A 20,809-nucleotide genomic window follows, 5' to 3' on the forward strand; every position below is an offset into this window, starting at 1 on the left:
CATCGGCAGCTAGTGACCCTGGAGGGGAAGGAGGTGCAAGGGCTCCGGGATTCGGGAGCCACTTTAACTTTGGTTGCGCCCCATTTGGTACCAGGCGCAACCCACACTGGCGGCTCCGTGGCAGTACGGGTGGCCGGGGGAGCAGTATACCGGCTACCTACTGCCAAAGTTCATTTGGATTGGGGTGTGGGAGAGGGGACCGTAGAAGTGGGGCTGATGCAGAATTTACCTGCCGATGTTGTACTGGGGAATGACTTGGGCCAAATGACTTCCGCTTTTATTCCCCAGGCTCCGTACCAGGAAGCCCTTCCCGTAACCACCCGGCAACAGGCTCGCACCACGGCTACACCAATGCACTCTGAGGCTCAGGTAAGAGACCATGTTCCCCAACTGACCCCCATGTCCTGGGATACCCCGACTACCTTTGCGGCCGAAGTCCAGACCGATCCCACTCTCCAAGTATATAGGGACCGGGCACAAACCGACCAAGCAGGGTTAGAGGGGGAGCGGTTCATCTGGGAAAGAGAGTTGCTATACCGTGTCACGGCAAAAGATGTGGGGGGGTCTGTCACCTTAACTAATAAACAGCTAGTGGTACCCCAGAAGTATAGACAGGAGCTGCTGCGAATTTCTCATGACATCCCCTTGTCAGGACACCTAGGGATGACCCGTACCCGATACCGTTTGACCCATGCCTTCTTCTGGCCCGGGATCTCTCAGGATGTGCGCCAATATTGCACCTCCTGCGACGTCTGCCAACGTGTAGGTAAACGAGGGGATCGTCACAAAGCCAGGCTATGCCCCCTGCCCATCATAGCAGAACCCTTCAGCCGAGTAGCAGTGGATATCGTAGGTCCCCTGCCAAAACCCAGTCCCTCTGGCAAAAGATATATCCTAACTATAGTGGACTACGCCACCCGATACCCCGAAGCCGTGGCCCTCTCTAATATCCACGCTGAGACCATAGCAGAAGCATTAATGAAGGTATTTTCCCGAGTAGGTTTTCCCCAAGAGATAATCTCGGACCGAGGTACCCAATTTACGGCCGAAGTTACCCAACATATGTGGAAGGTGTGTGGCATTAAGCCAATAGTTAATTCCGCCTACCACCCCCAGTCCAACGGGCTATGTGAGAGGTTCAACGGGACGCTGAAGCAGATGCTTCGGACGTTCGGGGAGACCCACAAAGACTGGGAGAGGTTTCTACCTCACCTACTCTTTGCCTATAGAGAGGTCCCCCAGGAGTCGACAGGATTCTCCCCGTTTGAACTACTATTTGGGAGGAGGGTGCGAGGACCCTTGAACTTGATTAGGGAACACTGGGAGGGAGAGAGTACCACTAACGAAACCCCTATCGTGTCATACGTCCTGGAGTTCAGGGACCGTCTGGAGGCGCTGACTCAGGCTGTACACACCAACCTCCAGGCGGCCCAGCAACGCCAGCGCCGCTGGTACGATAGAGGAGCCAGGGACCGCAGCTTTCAGGTGGGACAGAAGGTTTTGATCTTAAAGCCAGTCCGCACAGATAAGCTGCAGGCCATCTGGCAAGGCCCATACCAGGTAGTGGAGCAGCGATGCGACACTACCTATGTGATCGGCCCCTGCTCAGGGGTAGGGAAGAGACGCATGCTCCACGTGAACATGCTCAAGCCCTACCATGAGAGGATAGAGGATGTGACGGCAATATGTGCCTCCTCCGTAGAGGATCAGGAAAATCTACCCTTACCCGACCTACTAGAACCCGAGGAACAGATAGAGCCCTCCCGGGGAGTTCAGCTGGGGGAGCGGCTAAGCCCCCAGGAGCGTGCCCAGGTACAGGCGCTGATTGTAGCAAAGGGGACTACCTTCTCCAATTTACCTGGGTACACTCCGCTAGCCACCCACCGAGTGGAGACCCCGGGACAGCTACCTATGCGCCAGGCTCCATATAGGGTTCCGGAATCCGTCCGTACCCATATGAAAGCCGAACTAGACGAAATGTTGCAGCTAGGGGTTATCGAACCCTCCGATAGCCCCTGGGCATCGCCGGTAGTCCTGGTACCTAAAAAGGATGGCACCACCCGATTCTGTGTTGACTACCGGAGGCTAAATGACAAAACGGTGTCTGATGCCTACCCGATGCCCCGGATAGACGAGCTGTTGGATAAGATGGCACGGGGCCAGTATCTCACTACCATTGATTTGTGTATGGGGTACTGGCAGATCCCTCTAGCCGATGACGCCATCCCCAAGTCGGCGTTTGTCACCCCGTTTGGCCTGTACCAGTTCAAGGTCATGCCTTTCGGGATGAAAAACGCTCCGGCTACCTTTCAGCGGATGGTAGATCGACTACTGGACGGTTTTCAGGAGTATGCCTGTGCCTATCTAGACGATATAGCCGTTTTTAGCCAGACCTGGGAAGACCACCTACACCACATAGGGGCGATACTAGATCGCATTGGGGAGGCCGGGTTAACGCTAAAACCTAGCAAGTGCCACATAGGTATCGCCGAGGTGCAGTATCTGGGCCACCGTGTAGGGTGTGGGCAGCAGAGGCCCGAGCCAGCCAAGATTGAGGCCGTCGCCAAGTGGCCTACCCCCAGGACTAAGACCCAGGTGTTGGCGTTCTTAGGGACAGCCGGCTATTACAGAAAGTTTGTCCCTGACTATAGCACCCTGGCCAAACCCCTAACCGACCTGACGAAGAAGAACCTTCCCCGACTGGTTGTCTGGGCCCCAGAGTGTGAGCAGGCATTCCAACAACTCAAGACTGCTCTCACTAATGCTCCTGTGTTAACTGCTCCTGATCCAACTAAAAGATTTCTTGTTCACACAGACGCTTCAATGTTTGGATTGGGGGCAGTACTGAGCCAAGTGGGAGCCGATGGCGGAGAACACCCCGTAGCCTATTTAAGCCGCAAGTTGCTGCCTCGTGAAGTGAGCTACGCCGCCATCGAGAAAGAATGCCTGGCCGTGGTGTGGGCCCTTAAAAAGTTACAGCCATATTTGTACGGACAACCTTTTTCCTTACTCACAGATCACAACCTGTTAGTGTGGCTAAACCGTGTGTCTGGAGACAATGCCAGGCTGCTGCGCTGGAGCTTGGCGCTGCAGCCCTTTGACTTTACTATCCATTACCGGCCAGGAAAACAAAACGGTAACGCTGACGGGTTATCCAGACAGACTGAACTCGAGAAGTGATCTGTGAGTACTCTCCCGGACATCCCCAAGCCGATCCGTTGGGATCAGACTGTGTATGCCGGCTTGGTTCTGGGGGAGCATTGTGGCAAAACTAGCCACTTCTGAACTACATGCAGTACAGGTTGTCCGTAGGCTGAAAATATAATGTATAACGTTAAATGTATGTGTATTGCTCTATGGCCGTTCGCATGCTGGCAGCCGTATGCTGCCAGCATACAAAGCATTCATACGTCGAAACACGGCTATCCTGGCCGTTCGCCGTACGAATGTGGACTCCCCAGGTAGACCACACATTCACAGGTCGTGTGGCACCAATTAACCGATTGCAACATTGTTGCAATCGGTAATTAAGGGCTCTCCTAGGTGGCCGTCGTTCGACTACCGACCATGCTGCGGTCGGCCATCTTGGATCCCTTGTCTCTGCAGCGGTGTTCGGTCGTCGAGAGCCTGGAACGGAAAACGGCTACTCAATGATTTGAACACCGCTGGACTTCCAGAGCGTTCGGGAGTCCCGCGTTCGGTACATTATATGTCCCGTACTTATTCGGTACTTTTAAACCCTCTTTAATGTTTTACTGTATTATGTGCGGCGTTCGGTCAATTCAGCTGGGATCAGAGCGGTATTCTCACAAAGTGTGCGCTCCGACCCCAGCTATCTACCGAACGTTCAATTATTATAAAGTACCGAATATTGTGTGAATTGTGTATTTTAATGTCAATTGTCGGTTTTGCTACACGAGGAGATAATCCACTTAAGCGTCCATTTTAGTGGGAGTATCTTTCTCGTGCAGCAAGGCCTGTTGGGAAAGTCACAGTGCATGTTGGGAGAAATCCCCTGGAATTACTGTCTGGAAACCCCTTGCATGGGGAACTGTATAAATATGCTGCCTGTGAATAAACCGAGTTAGTTGACTCCCAAACTGTGTTTCGTCCGGTTATTGGGAGGATTGGGAACATTGCCTTGCTTTCTACTCTGACTGTGGATTTCCTAGATGTACCAACGGATATCGTATGCTGTTACACTGCATTCCGTTACAACGAGGTTGCCACAAGGGATCTTCCTGAAAATTTAGAGGAATTAATTTCATTTATTTCTCGTATAAATGAACGCATGAGACAGAGGCAGAACACTCGTGATAATGATTATAGACCTTCCTTAAGACTAACTCCCGCATTTCAGAATTCTGAATCTACTATTCTAGCTCTCCCAGAACCTATGCAGATTGGTAACACTCACCTTTCAGAGAATGAAAGACAATATAGGAGAAGGGAGGGTCGGTGTATGTATTGTGGAGTAGGAGGTCACCTACGCCTAAATTGCCCTAACCGTCCGGGAAACGCTCGCACCTAAGTTTCTCCAGAGGACAGGCCTTGGGTGTTTCTATTTTGTCCTCTACACATGATTACAGGGATCATAGGCTACTATTACAGGTTTCTTTAACTTGGGAAAAGGGAGTACTTAAAGCTATGGCATTAATAGATTCCGGAGCAGCTGAAAGCTTTATTGATCAAACCTTTGTCAAGAACCACTCTATCCCATCTCAGTTAAGGGAGACTCCCTTGGCCGTTGAGGCCACAGATGGTAGACCTTTATCAGATCCTGTTATTTCTCGTGAAACTTTACCAGTTAAGTTAACCATTGGTATTTTACACGAGGAAGAGATTTCTCTCATGCTTATCTCATCCCCTTCAGTTCCTATAGTTTTGGGGTATACCTGGCTTAAAAAGCATAACTCTACTATTGATTGGGAACAAGGTGAAATAGTCTCTTGGGGTCAGGGTTGCCAGAAAGGTTGTCTACAGAAAGTCTCACCGTTGTGCGTAGTGGACACACCTAGTAACTCTAACAAGCCCACAGATTTACAGATACCTTCCCAGTACCAGGATTTAAAGGCAGTCTTTGATAAGAGGAAGGCTGATACTTTACCCCCACACAGGTCCTTTGATTGTAAGATTAATCTCCTACCTGGTACTATGCCTCCGAGGGGCAATGTATATCCTCTATCCACTAAGGAGAACTTAGTCTTATAGGAGTACATTCAGGAAAATCTAGACAAAGGCTTTATTAGGAGATCCTCTTCTCCAGCCGGAGCCGGTTTTTTTTTTGTAGATAAAAAAGACGGCACACTACGGCCTTGCATTGATTATCGGGGCTTGAACAAGATAAGAATCAGAAATTCTTATCCGATTCCCCTAATTACTGAACTATTTGATCGCCTGAAAGGTTCTAAGATTTTTACCAAGTTAGATCTGAGGGGTGCTTATAACTTGGTGAGAGTTCAGCAGGGTGATGAATGGAAAATGGCTTTCAATACCCGGTATGGCCACTATGAGTACACGGTAATGCCCTTCGGGCTTTGCAATGCCCCTGCTGTATTCCAGGACTTGATTAATGAGGTCCTTAGGGAATTTCAACATGAATGTGTTATAGTTTATTTGGATGATATACTAATACACTCTAAAGAACCTGAGATTCATCACAAACAAGTCAGAAGGGTATTGCATAAACTCCTACAGCATGGGTTGTACTGCAAATTGGAGAAGTGTAGCTTTGACCAATCTCAGGTAAACTTTCTTGGTTACGTTATTTCTGGAGAGGGGTTTAAGATGGACCCTGTTAAACTCCAATCTATCTTGGATTGGCCATTGCCCAAGGGACTCAAGGCCATTCAGAGGTTTATCGGATTCTCGAATTACTATAGACGCTTCATTAAGGGGTACTCGTTGTGGCGAAACCGACCTCGCCACGTGTCCTTGGAGGGGGCTGATTGCCCGCCTCTTGCCTTTGGACTATGGACCAGACTTTATGGGAATGTGATACCCCAGATAGCCATACCATGGAGCCTATTCATATAATGAAAGACTATGGGAAAGACTTTAGCTCCATGGCAATTGTACTGTGTGAGTAGGATCTGCGCGCTATTCGGTAGTTTTGTGCGTGCAGATCCCAGCTATCTGGGGATAGGTGAAATGTCTGTGTGTTATGTGTAAATGTGACTTTATGCATTTTAAAGTGTTTTATGTTGTTTTGCAACCATGTGGTTAATGGAGTCTGCCTTTAGTCCTGGGTAATTGGATTACTTCTCCAATTAACTCCAGGGCAGAAGGGAGGAAACCAGGGTGCATTGTGGGGATGTTTTTCTGCCAGCCAGAAAGGGACAAAATATACTTTTAGTAACTTTTGAACCCCTGGTCTGATCCATGCCATTTTTTAATATGTTGTTCCCCTGAATGGATGGATTGTGGATATGTATTTTTATGTGAATGTGATGTATGGTTTTAAAGTTATGAAAGTTGTGTAAAAGTATATTTTACTCTGTATGCATAATGGGATTATGTGTCACACTAAGGGGAGGGGATGTGTGGGAGGTAACATCTATGTCATTGGTTCTTTTATGCCTCCCCCTGGGTGTGGCCTGTATGTGTGAGTTGGAAATAAAAGCCAGACTGGGTGTCCCAGTCTAGAGTTCTTGCTTAACCCTCAAAGCGATGTGTCGTCTCGGTCTTTGGGGGAATGGGATTGTATGCTGACTGCCAAGAGTGTAAGCCGATGTCTGCTTTTCTTGTTCAGCTGTTCCAGTGTTCGTGTGGTTCCAGTCGGGAGAATGGTGTTTGCAGTAGCTGCCTCTGCATCTGGAAAGGGGATTATTGCCTAAACTGGGTTTTATCCTCTTGTAAGTGAAACGGTCCGTTACACTCGTCTATTATTGCTCCTATTACCAACATGACTAAACAGGGTGCTGATACTAAGACATGGTCTCCGGAGGCGCTTGTTGCTTTCAGTACTCTCAAGGAACAGTTTGCCTCAGCACCGATATTAGTTCATCCAGACACATCTTTGCCTTTCTTACTCGAGGTAGACGCCTCAGAGACAGGTGTAGGCGCTATTCTGTCCCAAAGGTTAAGTTTGAATAAACCACTGCATCCATGTGGTTTTTTTTCCAGGAAATTGTCTGGGCCTGAGAGCAGGTATGATATTGGTGACAGGGAACTGTTAGCGGTAATTATGGCTTTAAAGGAGTGGAGACATTTGTTGGAAGGGACTTTACACCCGGTTACTATTTTGACGGATCACAAGAATTTGTCATATATAGGGGAAGCCAAGCGATTGTCTGCCAGGCAGGCTCATTGGTCTTTGTTCTTTACTCATTTCAACTATGTTCTCACTTATAGACCTGGTTCTAAGAATTCTAAGGCCGATGCATTGTCCCGCCAACATGAACCTTCTACTATGCCTGATATAGTTTTTTCTTCTATAGTTCCCAAGCGTAATATTATTGCCAGCACTAGCATCAAGATTCACTCTCCGTTGCTGGATGAGATCAAGAAGTTACAACATCTGGCACCCGGACCTATTCCGGGGGACCGTTACTTCGTTCCTCCTAAACTCCAACTGGAACTTATGCAGTGTTTTCATAACAGTAAATTTGCCGGACATCCTGGCATACGCAAGTCATGTTCTCTGATGTCTAAAGATTTCTGGTGGCCTTCGTTACGTAAGGATCTTAAGGAATTCATCGGGGCATGTGATGTCTGTATGAGGACTAAACAACCTCATACGCTTCCATGTGGGCTTTTGCACCCCCTAGAAATTCCTGAGAAACCATGGTCTTGTCTGGCTATGGACTTCATCGTTGATTTACCGGTTTCTAAAAAACATACGGTTATCCTCACAGTAATTGACAGGTTTACCAAAATGGCTCATTTTGTACCTCTGCTCAAATTGCCCTCTTCTCCCGAATTGGCTGAAATTTTCGCGAGGGAGATTTTTCGTTTACATGGGATTCCTTCTGAAATCGTTTCTGATAGAGGTTCCCAATTTGTTTCCCGGTTTTGGAGATCCTTCTGTTCTCAGCTTGGTATCAAATTAAATTTTTCCTCTGCCTATCATCCCCAGTCCAATGGGGCTGCCGAACGCACCAACCAAAAGGTTGAACAGTTCTTGCGTTGTTTTGTTTCTGAACACCAGGACGATTGGGTCGGTCTGATTCCTTGGGCAGAGTTTGCGCACAACAACAGTGTTTGCGATTCTACTCGTTCTAGCCCCTTTTTCATGAATTAGGGCTTTCATCCTTCCGTTCTTCCGTCGGCCTCCCCCTCCCAGGGGATACCGTCGGTTGATATTCATGTTGCCAATCTGAGAAAGTTGTGGGATCAGACTCGACAAATCCTTATTCATAATTCCATGGTGTCCAAACGACACGCTGACAAACGCAGAAGGGTGGCTCCTGTGTTCTCTCCGGGTGATAGGGTATGGTTGAGTACCAGAAACATCCGCTTGAAAGTTCCTTCCATGAAATTTGCTCCTCGTTACATAGGCCCTTACAGGGTTCTGTCTCGTATAAATCCTGTTGCATATCGTCTGGCTCTTCCGCCTGCCTTACGCATCCCGGACACCTTTCATGTTTCTTTATTGAAGCCTTTGGTGTGTAACAGATTTTCCTCCACTGTGCCTTCCCCTCGTTCTGTCCAGGTTGAGGGTCAGGAGGAGTATGAGATCAATTCCATCCTCGATTCTCGGATTTCTCGGGGGAGGGTGCAATATCTTGTTGACTGGAAAGGATATGGTCCTGAGGAAAGGTCTTGGGTGGTCCAGGAAGATGTGCATGCTCCTCGCCTCCTCAGGGCTTTTCATGCTCGCTTTCCGTCTCGCCCCGGTTCCTTCCGCCCGGTGGGCGTTTCTGAGGGGGGGGGGGGTACTGTCAGGGTACCTGAAGTCTCTACCTCGGAGGAGGTTAGACTTCCCGACGGCCATTCTCTCAGGGGGGCTGATTCATCCAATCCTCACAGCTCTCATAGTCATTCTCACGCCGGCCGCGATAGCCCCGCTTCCTTTTATGACACGACGCTCAGGAGCCGACGTCATGACGGCAATCACATCCCGACCTGTCAATCTAGTTCGGAACAACGAATCAGGGCTCGGCAAGGGCGGAGTCATCAATTAAAGAACCAGGGTATAAAAGAGGGATGTGTGTAATGGTTCATTGCCCTGTCGTGGTTCTAGCTTGTCTGGTCCCTCAGTGCTCTTATGTATATTGTTCTATTTGGTTTTGACTCGGCTTGTACTATCGTTCCTGTTTACCTCTCGTGTCCTTTGACCTCGGCTTGTCTCTCGCTTACCTGTTCTCTCGTTCCCTTGACCTCGGCTTGTCTCTGACCATTCTTTGCTTTCTCCTTACGTTAGTCCGGCCATTCTAAGGTCCGGTATACGTACATCTCTCCTGTTCGTACTCTGCGTGTTGGATCCCTGTCCCGATCCTGACACCGATGGACAGTATTTCTTTATTTGTAAAGAAGAAAGAATCAGAGGCACTCCGAATTCAAGCCGCAGGCAGTTTTATTGTAACAAAATACAACACAACGTTTTGACCGTAAAGGTCTTTTTCAAGCTGACACCACATGGTGAAAAATGTGCTTATATAGCAAAAAGTGACAAACAGGAAATAAATCCATAATCCAATTAACTCATTAACAGGATTAATTGTTAGTTAATACAGAAAATAAATTATTATATTGCAATACAAACAAGTATCAAATCTCATAATATAGTCATTATATCAAATCTAACAAACAGTAATACATCAATCACTAAATACAAAATCATAAATTACTATACAATTGTGCAATTGCTAGGCATAATGTGGAATATGTCTACGTAGACATCCCATTGCAGCAACACGATCATCATTTATAGTCAAGTGTTTAAATGAAAAGCTTAACTATAAGTGCCCAAATAGAGGAGAGAGGATAACAAAATAAATAAATAGAACAAAAAATAAATATATAGTAGATATCCACATTGCTGTCCGAACGCGGCTCACTTCCGGGTGCGTGAACCGCATATGACGTCACTGGAACGCAAACGAAGCAACCTCCTAAGGACAGATCGGCACAAGGACCAAATTAGCGTGGTTCCGTGCTTGATCGTATAACCAACACAATGGAGCCTACGCAATGTGCCTCAAGGCACAGAGCACCGAAATACTAAAGAATGTATCTCCCCAAAGCGTCCGTGTGATCAAACACACGAGTTTACCACAGACCATAGGTTAAGGACACAATCCATAATACACAGAATGAACAAGGATATAATAAACCAAAAATTATAATAGTTAATCATACCAATATCTAAATAAAGAAACAAATTAAACATAGCAAATTCAATCGAAATACTAAACAAAAAACAGGAAAAGAGAATAAAAAGAGAAATAAATAAATAATAAAAGTAATAGTAATAGTAATAAAAAAGAAATAATAAGAAATACAAAATAAATAAAAAATTATAAAAAATATAATAAAAATCTATATATAATAAAAAATTATAAAAAAAGAACAAAAAAAGAACAAAAAATTAACAATGAAAAATAATAAATAAAAAATAAAAAAATTATAGAAAAATGAATAAAAATGAAAAATAAAAATATATAAAATTATGCAAAAATAAACTGATAAATAAATAAAAAATAGAAAAAGAAAAGAATAAATAAATAAATACAAAAAGATAAGAAATACAGAAATAAAATTAAAATAAAAGGTACAAAAAAGTATGCTGCTCCTCATAGGTACAAAGGGAGCCACCCAGGACTACAAAGAAATAAGTGTAACAATCTAACGCTAATCCTAGCAAAAGACAAAGAAAGAAAAATAGAAGGAAAATAATTTCCAACATTAAGCACAAAATATAAAAATATTAAAAATAATAAAAAAAATAATAAAAAATATATAATAAGCTGTACAGGCAAGAAATATATATCAATACTAAATATGGAGAAGGAGAGAAAAAGTATCTAATATACAAATATAGTTCTCAAATACTAAGTGCTAGAGTTCGGTTGAGATCACTAGCATACTGTGTGTGTTTAAGTAAAGTGCAAACAATAATAATAATAAAGTGCAAGTGCCAAAAAACATGAAGAAAATAACCAAATAGTCTAGATGATATAAAATAGTGATCACAGTTTATAGCACTAAAACATGATAACACCATGATTAAATACTTTTATCAAAAGTGAATACTTATACTTATAATCATAATAAAGTGCAAGTGCCACAAGTCATAAAGAAAATTATAACATAGTGATCACAGTGTATAACACTACAACATGGTAACACCATGATTAAATACTCATGTTAAAGGTGTATACTTATACTTATAGACATATACTAGTGCAATGAGGAGAGAACAATTTGTGTCCACATTTTAGTAGTCCCCGAAAGATCCAAGGTATCATGCCATGTAACAGAAAAAAAAAAGGGTGTCAAAGAAACCAGCACCAAATATATAAAAAAAATCCTGTAAAACAAGAAAATACAATTAAAAACAAAATAAAATAAAACAATCATTCCTTAAATGAGCATAGATAAGTCATGTTCATAATTCAAGCCCATTGGATGTAATGTATCAAGTTCCCGTATCTAATAAGCCTCACGTAATAGAAGTCTCCTATTCCTGTCACCCCTTCTAGGTGATTCCATGATTTGTTCCAAGATCTGGAATCTAAGTTGAGAGACACCATGTCTAGCCTCTACAAAATGTGCCGGAATGGGCAATCCAGTCCGAATTGTGGACTTGTGTTTAGAAAATCTCATCTTAAATTTCTGACTGGTTTGCCCAACATATAGAAGGCCACAAGGGCATTTCAATGCATAAACAACAAAGTCAGAATTGCAAGTCAAATGTTGTCTAATTGGATACTTTTTACCACTGTGTGGGTGATAGATAACATCCCCCCCCGGTCATAGAGTGACAAGAGACACAATTATAACAAGGAAAATGTCCTTGTCTCACAGCAGTTAAAACACTACTAGGCTGGGGGACCAGAGTTTTTACTAACTTATCCCTTAATGAAGTACTCTGCTTAGTATTTCTTTATTTAACACTTGGCTCCCTTTCACACCCCCAATGTTTCTGCACCTAAGGTAGAAGAGTCTTTTTGCAAGTGTTATACTGAGACTTTATCATATGGTTTATGGTTATAATAGCTTCTATCACTTTTTGTATTTTAGTAGTTATTTTATTTTTGTAAGTATACTATTTGTTTTCATAATAAAGTATTTGATTACTGCCTTTATATTGATGTGCATCCTTCTGTATATGTACCAGTTTCTCAAAAACGGTGATGTTTTACATTGGAGGACCAAGTGGAACAGGGACATTGCATCCATACCACTTCAATTAGCCTAAGGACACCTCTACTGGACACTCCTCAGATGGCTACAAGAGGTGCTTCCTGGGGCAGTGCTGCACACTGACATTCAGTGTTTCCAACCTCTGCATGGAGACCCTGAACTTTCCTTAGAGGAGATGTTCATTGGCCAGGGCTGTGTTTGGTTTGTGCTTGCTCTGCCCCTGATCTGCCTCCTTGACAAGCTTAGCAAATTAAATGATTTTCATCAGATCTTCACTTCTGATGATGTCAGTCAAGCAGGCAAATCAGGGGCAGAGCCAGCAGCAGCAGACTGCAATAAAGGTAAGATCTTGCTATATTTAAAGGGGGCTAGGGGGCTAGATGGTGTTTTTAACACAATAGGGTCAGGAATGCATGTCTGTGTTCCTGACTCTATAGTGTTCCTTTAAATCATTGCACAATGTCATAATTTTTGAGAAAACGCAAAAGAGTTTATTGGCAAATCTGCAATTTGAAGGGATATTGTGATACCGAAAAAAAGAAAAAAACACACCTCTAATTAGGAATGATTAGTTACATAGTTGCATAAGTGTCTAGGTTGAAGAAAGACTAAAGTCTATCAAGGTTAACCGGGAAGCTCACTCTTTTATGCTGTTGACTCAAAAGAAGCAAATCCCCTCGTAACGGACCGTTTAGCTCACAAGAGGATAAAAAACGTTTAGGCGATAATTGCCTTTCAGATAGACCAGCAGCTACTGCAATAACCAATCTCCCGAACTCCAAACTGCACGAATCCCCCAACTCCCGAGCAGAAAACACACAAACCCTGGAAGCAGCCGAACCGAAAAGCCTAACGAACAGCTTACACTCCTGGCAATCGGCATACAGTCAAATTCCCCCCAAGAATGAGACAACACTTCACTTTGAGGGTTAAAACAGGAACACTCATTTATTCACATAACTTCCTTATAAAGGATTCTCCCATGCAAGGGAGGGATGTACAATAATTACACAATACACCAATCACACATGAGTTACCTCCCACACATCTCCTCCCCTCAGCATGACACATAATCCCCTTAATCATGTACATTATTTCCCTACTTTCTGGATGTACCCCAAATACCTGGAGTACACTCATAACTAGGGGATCCCCTGATAGCCCTGATCTGGGTGAGTAACATACTCAAAGATCACCCAGATCGGACCAGGGGTTCGGGAGTTATGGATGTTGAAAGTTATGACCGACCGCACAGGCAACAGTAGCCGACAATAGTTCCATAAGGTTTGGCCTTGCGGTCGGTCTCTGGTTATGAGTATAACCGGCTGAAAATACCAAAGGAAATAGCTGTGGCTTGCCTTCGTTGGAATTCCCTTGTTTGTATGAGTAGTTTCCCGAACGGCGGCCTGTTCGGTAGTTCCAGCACAAATCCATGGAAGTCTGGAGGTCTCAGCGGTGTTTGCTTAGTTGAGTGTCCGATTTTAGTTCCAGACACTCGACGGCAAAACACCGCTGTTCGGGAGTTAAGATGGCTGCCGCCATGTGTTGGTTTGACGAACAAAGGCCACCCAGCGTTCGTCAATTAAGCTGCGGTTAACCGCAGCTTCAGGGAGGTCAATTGGCGGCACACTCCAGCTCCTAGGTGGTCGTGCATTCGGTAGTTTGTTCGGTAGATCAAATCTACCAAACACCCCGGCAGAAAGGCACGAATAAGCCTTTCTGCAGGGAAAATAGCAGGTTTAACCTGCAGGGCCATAGTCCAAAGGGAGCAGGCGAGCAACCAGGCTTCTCCAGTGCCCGGTGGCGAGGTTGGTTCCACCACACTCCTCTCCCCTCAAACAATTGAAGCCACTCCTGATTATGCCACAAAAAGGGGGAATAATCCTTCTTGACTCCATAATGGCTATCTATTTCTCCTTGGATCAACAACCTGTTTAAATCAGTTATATCCTTGAATATTCTGCTTATGCAAAAAAGCATCCAATCATTTTTTTTTTTTTTTTAAATGTATCTACAGAAACTGGTAACACAACAGTTTTAGGTAGAGAATTCCAAATCTTTATTGTTCTTACTGTAAAGAACTATTTTCTCTTCTGTAAGCTAAGACACCTTTCTTCCACTCACAATGGGTGACTTCTTGTTTGAAATGGTTTGGCCAAGAACTTAATAAACCCTCACTAAACTGTGTATACAATACAGCAAACATCAAGCCATTTTCTATCTTACACACCAGTGGCCATGTGTGGTACTGCAGGTTAAAAAAAAGTACAACTATCTGTTACGGATATTGTAAATGCAAATTTTCACAGTCATCAGCTCCAAACACAGGAATGAGGATATATGAAAGATTATTGCAAGAAGCCAACTGGATACCAGGTTGGTACTTAGTATCAGAAATTGTCCTAGAGAAAGCAGAGGGATTTGATGCTTTCACAGTTTCCCAATTATGCACCTGACAGGCTTCGTTTCAAAAGCCTGAATAAGTCAAACGTGGAATATGGAACAAAATGTCAGAGCCAAGCGCAAGAAGCAAGATTAGGACAATTTGTAACAACATACACTAAACTAAAGTAATTTATTGTGACACATGCACTGAATAAACTGCAAGAAACATGTCTACAATAACTGATATTTATGCTTTGAACTGAAAGGAGTCTTCTCGCTGCTGCTGGTAATATTTATTGCAAATATGCATGTGTCATTGTTAAAAGTGCCTTTGATAACTCATTTCATTGTGATTTTAAATAACCGGCCTCATAAGCCAAGATATCACATTGATGGATACTTAAAGGTTGCATTTACTGAAGGGTACACAGCAATCTGTAGTATTTATTTTATGCAATGCAGCCTGTAGTATGTACTTATTTAAAGGCAACTCTGATAAAGTCATCAATATGAGGACCGTTCTGATTGTAAAGATAATTTTATCATAGGCATGTGATGCAAACCTTACCAAAAAGGCACATTTTAATTTATTAAATATTTACAAAATAAAATGTTTGTTGTCGGATTAAGCTCTAATTTCAAATACTATTGAGCCTCTAGAAAACAACTTCTTTCCTAATGTCACTGATATCTTAATAATAAGAAATTTCCTCCAATAGCACAGTCGTTTCAAGCCTGGAGACTTAAAGAAGCAATGTAAAAACCACAACAACTTCAAGTGAATTAATTGGTGAGCCAGGTACCATATCACGGTTAAATTGTATTCTCGCTATCTAGCAGAAAGGTTTGGTCCTCTAGTGAGAAAACTGCAAAGTTGGATTTACAAGCTGACTTATGCCACCCCAGGATTAAAGGGCAGTAACAGGTGAGAGTATAAGTCTACCACTGCCAGAAATCCCTGGTATGAATTGGTCTGGCGTGATATAGATGGTGTGATAGAGATAATAGAAACAACAATACCAGAATAGAATGTCTGTCTTTAGAATAATCTAAAGAAATTGAACAATTCTGTTTAATTATGCTGCCTTATTATGCTCACTCCTCAAAGGGTACCTGCCACGACAAATACAACTTAATCTTAAATGATAGTGTTCAAGATTCATCTATGCATTGAACTAGCAGAACTTCTAGCAAATGTCTTGATTTTACTAAAATCAGAGATTAAAAAACAGCCCCTTCCTCCTCAGTCAGTTCAGTGTGTGCGGAACTTGCGCTGATTGGCACAGAGTTAAGAAGGCCGTGCTCTGCATGTCTTTTATTAGGGAAATCCTCGTCTGGGCATCTCTCCTGCTTGAATTCAGCCTGAGGGATAGAAAGGCATGCTCTGGCTCTGTGTGAGAGCAGCAGTAGCAGCAGAACGGAAAGTGGAGAGAAACTTCCAAGATGATTTACTGCAACAGCTCCTGGACAGACAATCTGAGAATGGAGAGAAAAATGAGAAGTTTTATTATCACAAAGCCAACAGAAAGTGCTATTATGGAAAGCAAGTCTGTGCTTCCACAACATGGGTACACAAGAGTGATGTGTCATATAGCAAGTGTAACACCCACTGAAGCATGGGTGATGCTCTCAGCAGGTGACAGGAAAATGGAACTAAATTAAAATATGTATTAAGGGAAGAAACACTTAATTGTATAACATGAGTCAGACCATATTATAAATTATAGTATACAATTTATATATACAATTACAATTATTTATATAGAAGTTACATATTCCGCAGCACTGTACAATAGGTAAAATAGATCGATGACATACATGAAGGTAAATCATTCTGGTGACGTGAATGAGGATATTGCATAAGACATTTTCACAAGATCTTGTAACCTATTAAATACTACATATTAAATACTACATGAAGGTATGCATGTAAATGTCAGCAGTGGTCTGCCCAAGAAACTCATAGAAGACCCTGCAATTTCATCAGCCCCCTCTTGGCACTACATAGTGACAGATTTTTGGATTGAAATAAGTGGAATTTCCAGAGATTGGACACATTTTAATGTTTTATATTATGGCCTTGTTTAGATTGATCGATATCCCCTATAGATGTTGGAACCCTTATGTAGAGCGCAGAAGCTATTAGTCCTAGTGTCACCCTGCATTTTGCCAATAACGTGGGACGTTCACATGGTTAATTTAAGCAAGTCAAGTCTGATGAAGTAATTTTGCTGGCCCCAGGGATCTGAGAGCTTATGGTGAGCTTTGCTATTTCACATGAAATTGAGTTAATTTTCACTGAAATTGCTTCTTAACAGACAAACACGTTCCCCATCATCGCAGGCTTATGCCTCTGCATCTCTATTATTCTTTAATTTAAACACCCTGGCAGCTCAGGATTAATGCCAGAGACATGCAGTATACAGTGCTGGCTGCTGGAGTGACAAGAGCTCTGCAGGTAAAAACATTTAGCGCTATTGACATTACAGAACACAGTGACAGACACGTCTGCTTTAAATTTGCCTTCAATGGGCAAGAGACTTAAATACATTCCACATATGGGTTCTAAGGAATTCCGATGCTACTGTTCACTATTTAATAATACTCTCAACAATGCACAGAATGGCTGGGAGCATTGTAATAAATTGCAAGATTGTTATGTTTCAAAAGACCTCTCTCTAATTCCACAGACAAACCTTAACCCGTCTCCTTTTCACAAATTACTTAACAGCAACTCAACCTTTTCCAGTATATGACATGCCCGTTTCAATGTTTAACCCCTTAAGGACAAAACTGGAATAAAAGGGAATCATGACATGTCACACATGTCATGTGTCCTTAAGGGGTTAAAATATAAATATATTTTTGTGGCATGTACCATCTGATTTCAGAAACAATGTATGACTATTCTCCTATATATACTCTATCTCCATCTATAGATACATGTAATAAAATAAACATAAAGACGGACATAGATGAGATGGATGGATAGATAGAGGGTTGGATGGATAGATAGATAGATAGATAGATAGACAGATAGATAGACAGGCAGATGGCTAGATAATCAGTGTCTCAGCTAAAAATATTAAACCTAAAGGGAGAAATAAAGAAAAAAGAAAATTAAAATGATTTTGTCAGAGAGCCAGCAATTATACTTTTATATTTCACATTTCACATGTATCCTTTATAAATAGCCATTATTGTCAACATCCTTTTACATGTACTCAATGCAATGGTATTACAAATCCATATATTTGTGCAAACGCAGTATAATTAGATATATCAAAGAGATCAAATTCCCTATGTACATCTAAATGAATTGAGAGCACTTACTTTTTTTCCATTTAAACATTGTACAGTACTATGCTTTTTCAGCTGACCTTGTGTAAAAATCACATCACAAACTAATACGCAATATAACTATTAACTACATAACTAATTAATATCACAATAAAAGCACAGCTAAAGCTGGTTTTCATGGTATAGCTAGGTACCAAAAAGATTTTCAATGCCTCATTTTTATATTTTTGAGAGTCGCTTAACGTACATTTATCTTAACTAAACATAAAACATGAATAAGTATTAGTATATATATAACAAGGGAAGAGCAGGCTATTAAACATTGTCGATTGATCTATAACGGAGTTCCAGTTAAACTAGTGACACTCAAGTAACCATAACTAGGATTCATCAAAGTGTTATATTAGCAAGTTATCTCTATGTATGGCCATTGCCGTCTGGAGCATTACAACATAGAGGAAGGCTTAAATTAATGAGAAGGCTTAGAGTAGTGGTGATACTGGCGCGTTTGTTATGAAAAGAGCTAGTTTTAAGGATGGGCACACATTAGCTGTAGGCCAAAATCATAACTGTATTCAATTTACTAGCTAAAGTGAGTCAGTAAGACATAGCTGGATTAACTTTTATCATACGCGTTAGGCAGATCATACTTTTCAACCTGAGTAGTAATACATAGCTCCTCACTTGCAGTGCCTGCCAGGTAGTGCGGATAAACAGAGCTTCGTTTTATGCATGAATAGGCTTAACAACGTTTTTCGGGCGGGCAGGGTGAATACTGACGGCGTCATTGCACCGGTATTAGTAATATCGTATTGACACAAGCTTACTAAGTACGGCTGCGTGTACGAAGGATACAGCCTGATTATAGTAGTGCAGGCATGGAAAACTCAATGCCGGCTCAAGTTATGTCAAATGAAATATTGTAAAAGTATAGAGGAAACTTAAGCTAGCAAGAGCATGAGAATTTCAGCTGGTGTCAGGGAGAAATAACCAGTATAAGCTAAATAATCAGTATAACCTTGCAGCACTAGCTATGTAGGTTGGGCATTATAGAAACCAATCCTAAAATTAGCGAGGAGAACTTTAGAGCAATAGTACCGTGAAATAATAAATTCTTATAATGGGTTGTCTAATGAGGCCATACGTCGGACAAAAACAAACAAGAGTCTTTTAAAGCAAGGGTGAGTCCGCTGGGTAATGGAGGGTTAAGCGGTACAGGTGGTTTTAGTCCTCAAAGTAGACAGTTTGCACTGTGTTCTTTGTTCAGCCTACGCCAGTCAGGCCAAGTCCTGATGCCCCTTTAGAGTGTCTCTGGGTCCCCATTCGGGGTAGGTAGGTGGGTTGATGGGGTTGGTTGGTCGTACCTTGGTGCTGCTGCTGGGTTGCCCCTGATATAATGCTTGTGTGATACGGCCTCATATTTTCAGGGCCCCTGGACGCGGCGTCTCCATGCCAGGTCTCAGCTCCGGTGGTACCTATGGGGGTGTGCAGCTGCACGCGCCCCTGGGTCGCAGCGATGGCGGTCGGGAGCTGGGTCGTGTTGCGCCGGCCGTTATTATTCCAGTCTGGTGGGTATCTTTCTAGTGTGGCTTGCGTGGTTGTCCCGGCTTTGTGTGTTTGGAAGTGGGAGCGTGCGTGCGAGAGACCTGGAGCTCTGTCTCTCTTTAAGGCTTGCTGGAACCTGTATAGCCGAACTGCCGCTCTGGAGGCTCGTGGTATGCGCCTGTAGTGACTGCGGCGTGCCGCCGGTCGGATCCACGAGGCTACTATCGTTTCTGCCCTGTAGTAGGTTATGCCTCTGCTATGTAACATGTCCCAAAGCCTTGTGCAGAGCCAGTCAAGGTTACTTAGTTGGGGAGAGGGTAGCTTGGGTGGTGCGACCCTCTGTTGGGGCCTGTGCTTGGCAGCCATTTTGGTAGGGCCTTGGTAGACTGCTGCCTCTGCGTGCCGTGGGGTTCGCTTGTCGTCTGTCCGCTTAGGTAGAGGCTGCCAGCAGGGACCGGGATATCCCCCACCGGTCCATAGGGGGGGGGGGGGGTAGGTTGCAGTTATGCCGCTTGTGGGCTCCGTCGCCGAGGAGATCGGCCGTCTCTCCCCGGCTCCGGCCCCAGTAGGCCGCGGCCTCATCTCCGTACTCCCGGCACCGGCGGGCCCCGGTGTAGTGGCTACCGGATCGGCGGTGCATCCCCGGCATGGGTGGTGCACCCTTATGGGTCGTTGTGCCATATTGCTGCTGCTTTTCCCCGTTGTTGGGCCCGTCCGGCAGGAGCTCGTGGCAGATGCGTCCGATCGGCTTGGCGTCCAGGCTCCGCCCCCCAGGTACCAAAAAGATTGTGATGAGCTCAAACGCAATAGAAGTAATCCACAGTGTAAATACAAAAATTACTATTATGCATCATCTGCATATCTCAAGTCAGACTTTGAGGGGATCCTTATTGTGCATAGAAACGTGAGGAATCATATTTCCACTACTATCCTAGTGTTCCCAGCTTGACGTGCAGTTTTTTTCTTTTTTTTTTTTTTTTTTACACAAAGCTTGATCTATGATCCAAAAGGATCAGTGACCAAATGGATCCTGATGCTTTTGTATCATAGCTAATGCTTTGGTTTAATTAAAACATTGTTCATTGTTAAGGGTATCTGCAGAAATGTAGTATGAAGTCTGAAACACAATGCATGTCTCTCCCCATTTGCATGTTGAGCTGGGAACTCCTGGATAGTAGCAGAAACACGATTTCTCAAAATGTTCTGACCAAGAAAGACTTTTCAAAGTCCAACTTGAGATATGTAGATAGTGCATAACATTTTTAAATTT

This window comes from Pelobates fuscus, chromosome 7 (genome assembly GCF_036172605.1).
Source record: "Pelobates fuscus isolate aPelFus1 chromosome 7, aPelFus1.pri, whole genome shotgun sequence".
Taxonomy (NCBI): Eukaryota; Metazoa; Chordata; class Amphibia; order Anura; family Pelobatidae; genus Pelobates; species Pelobates fuscus.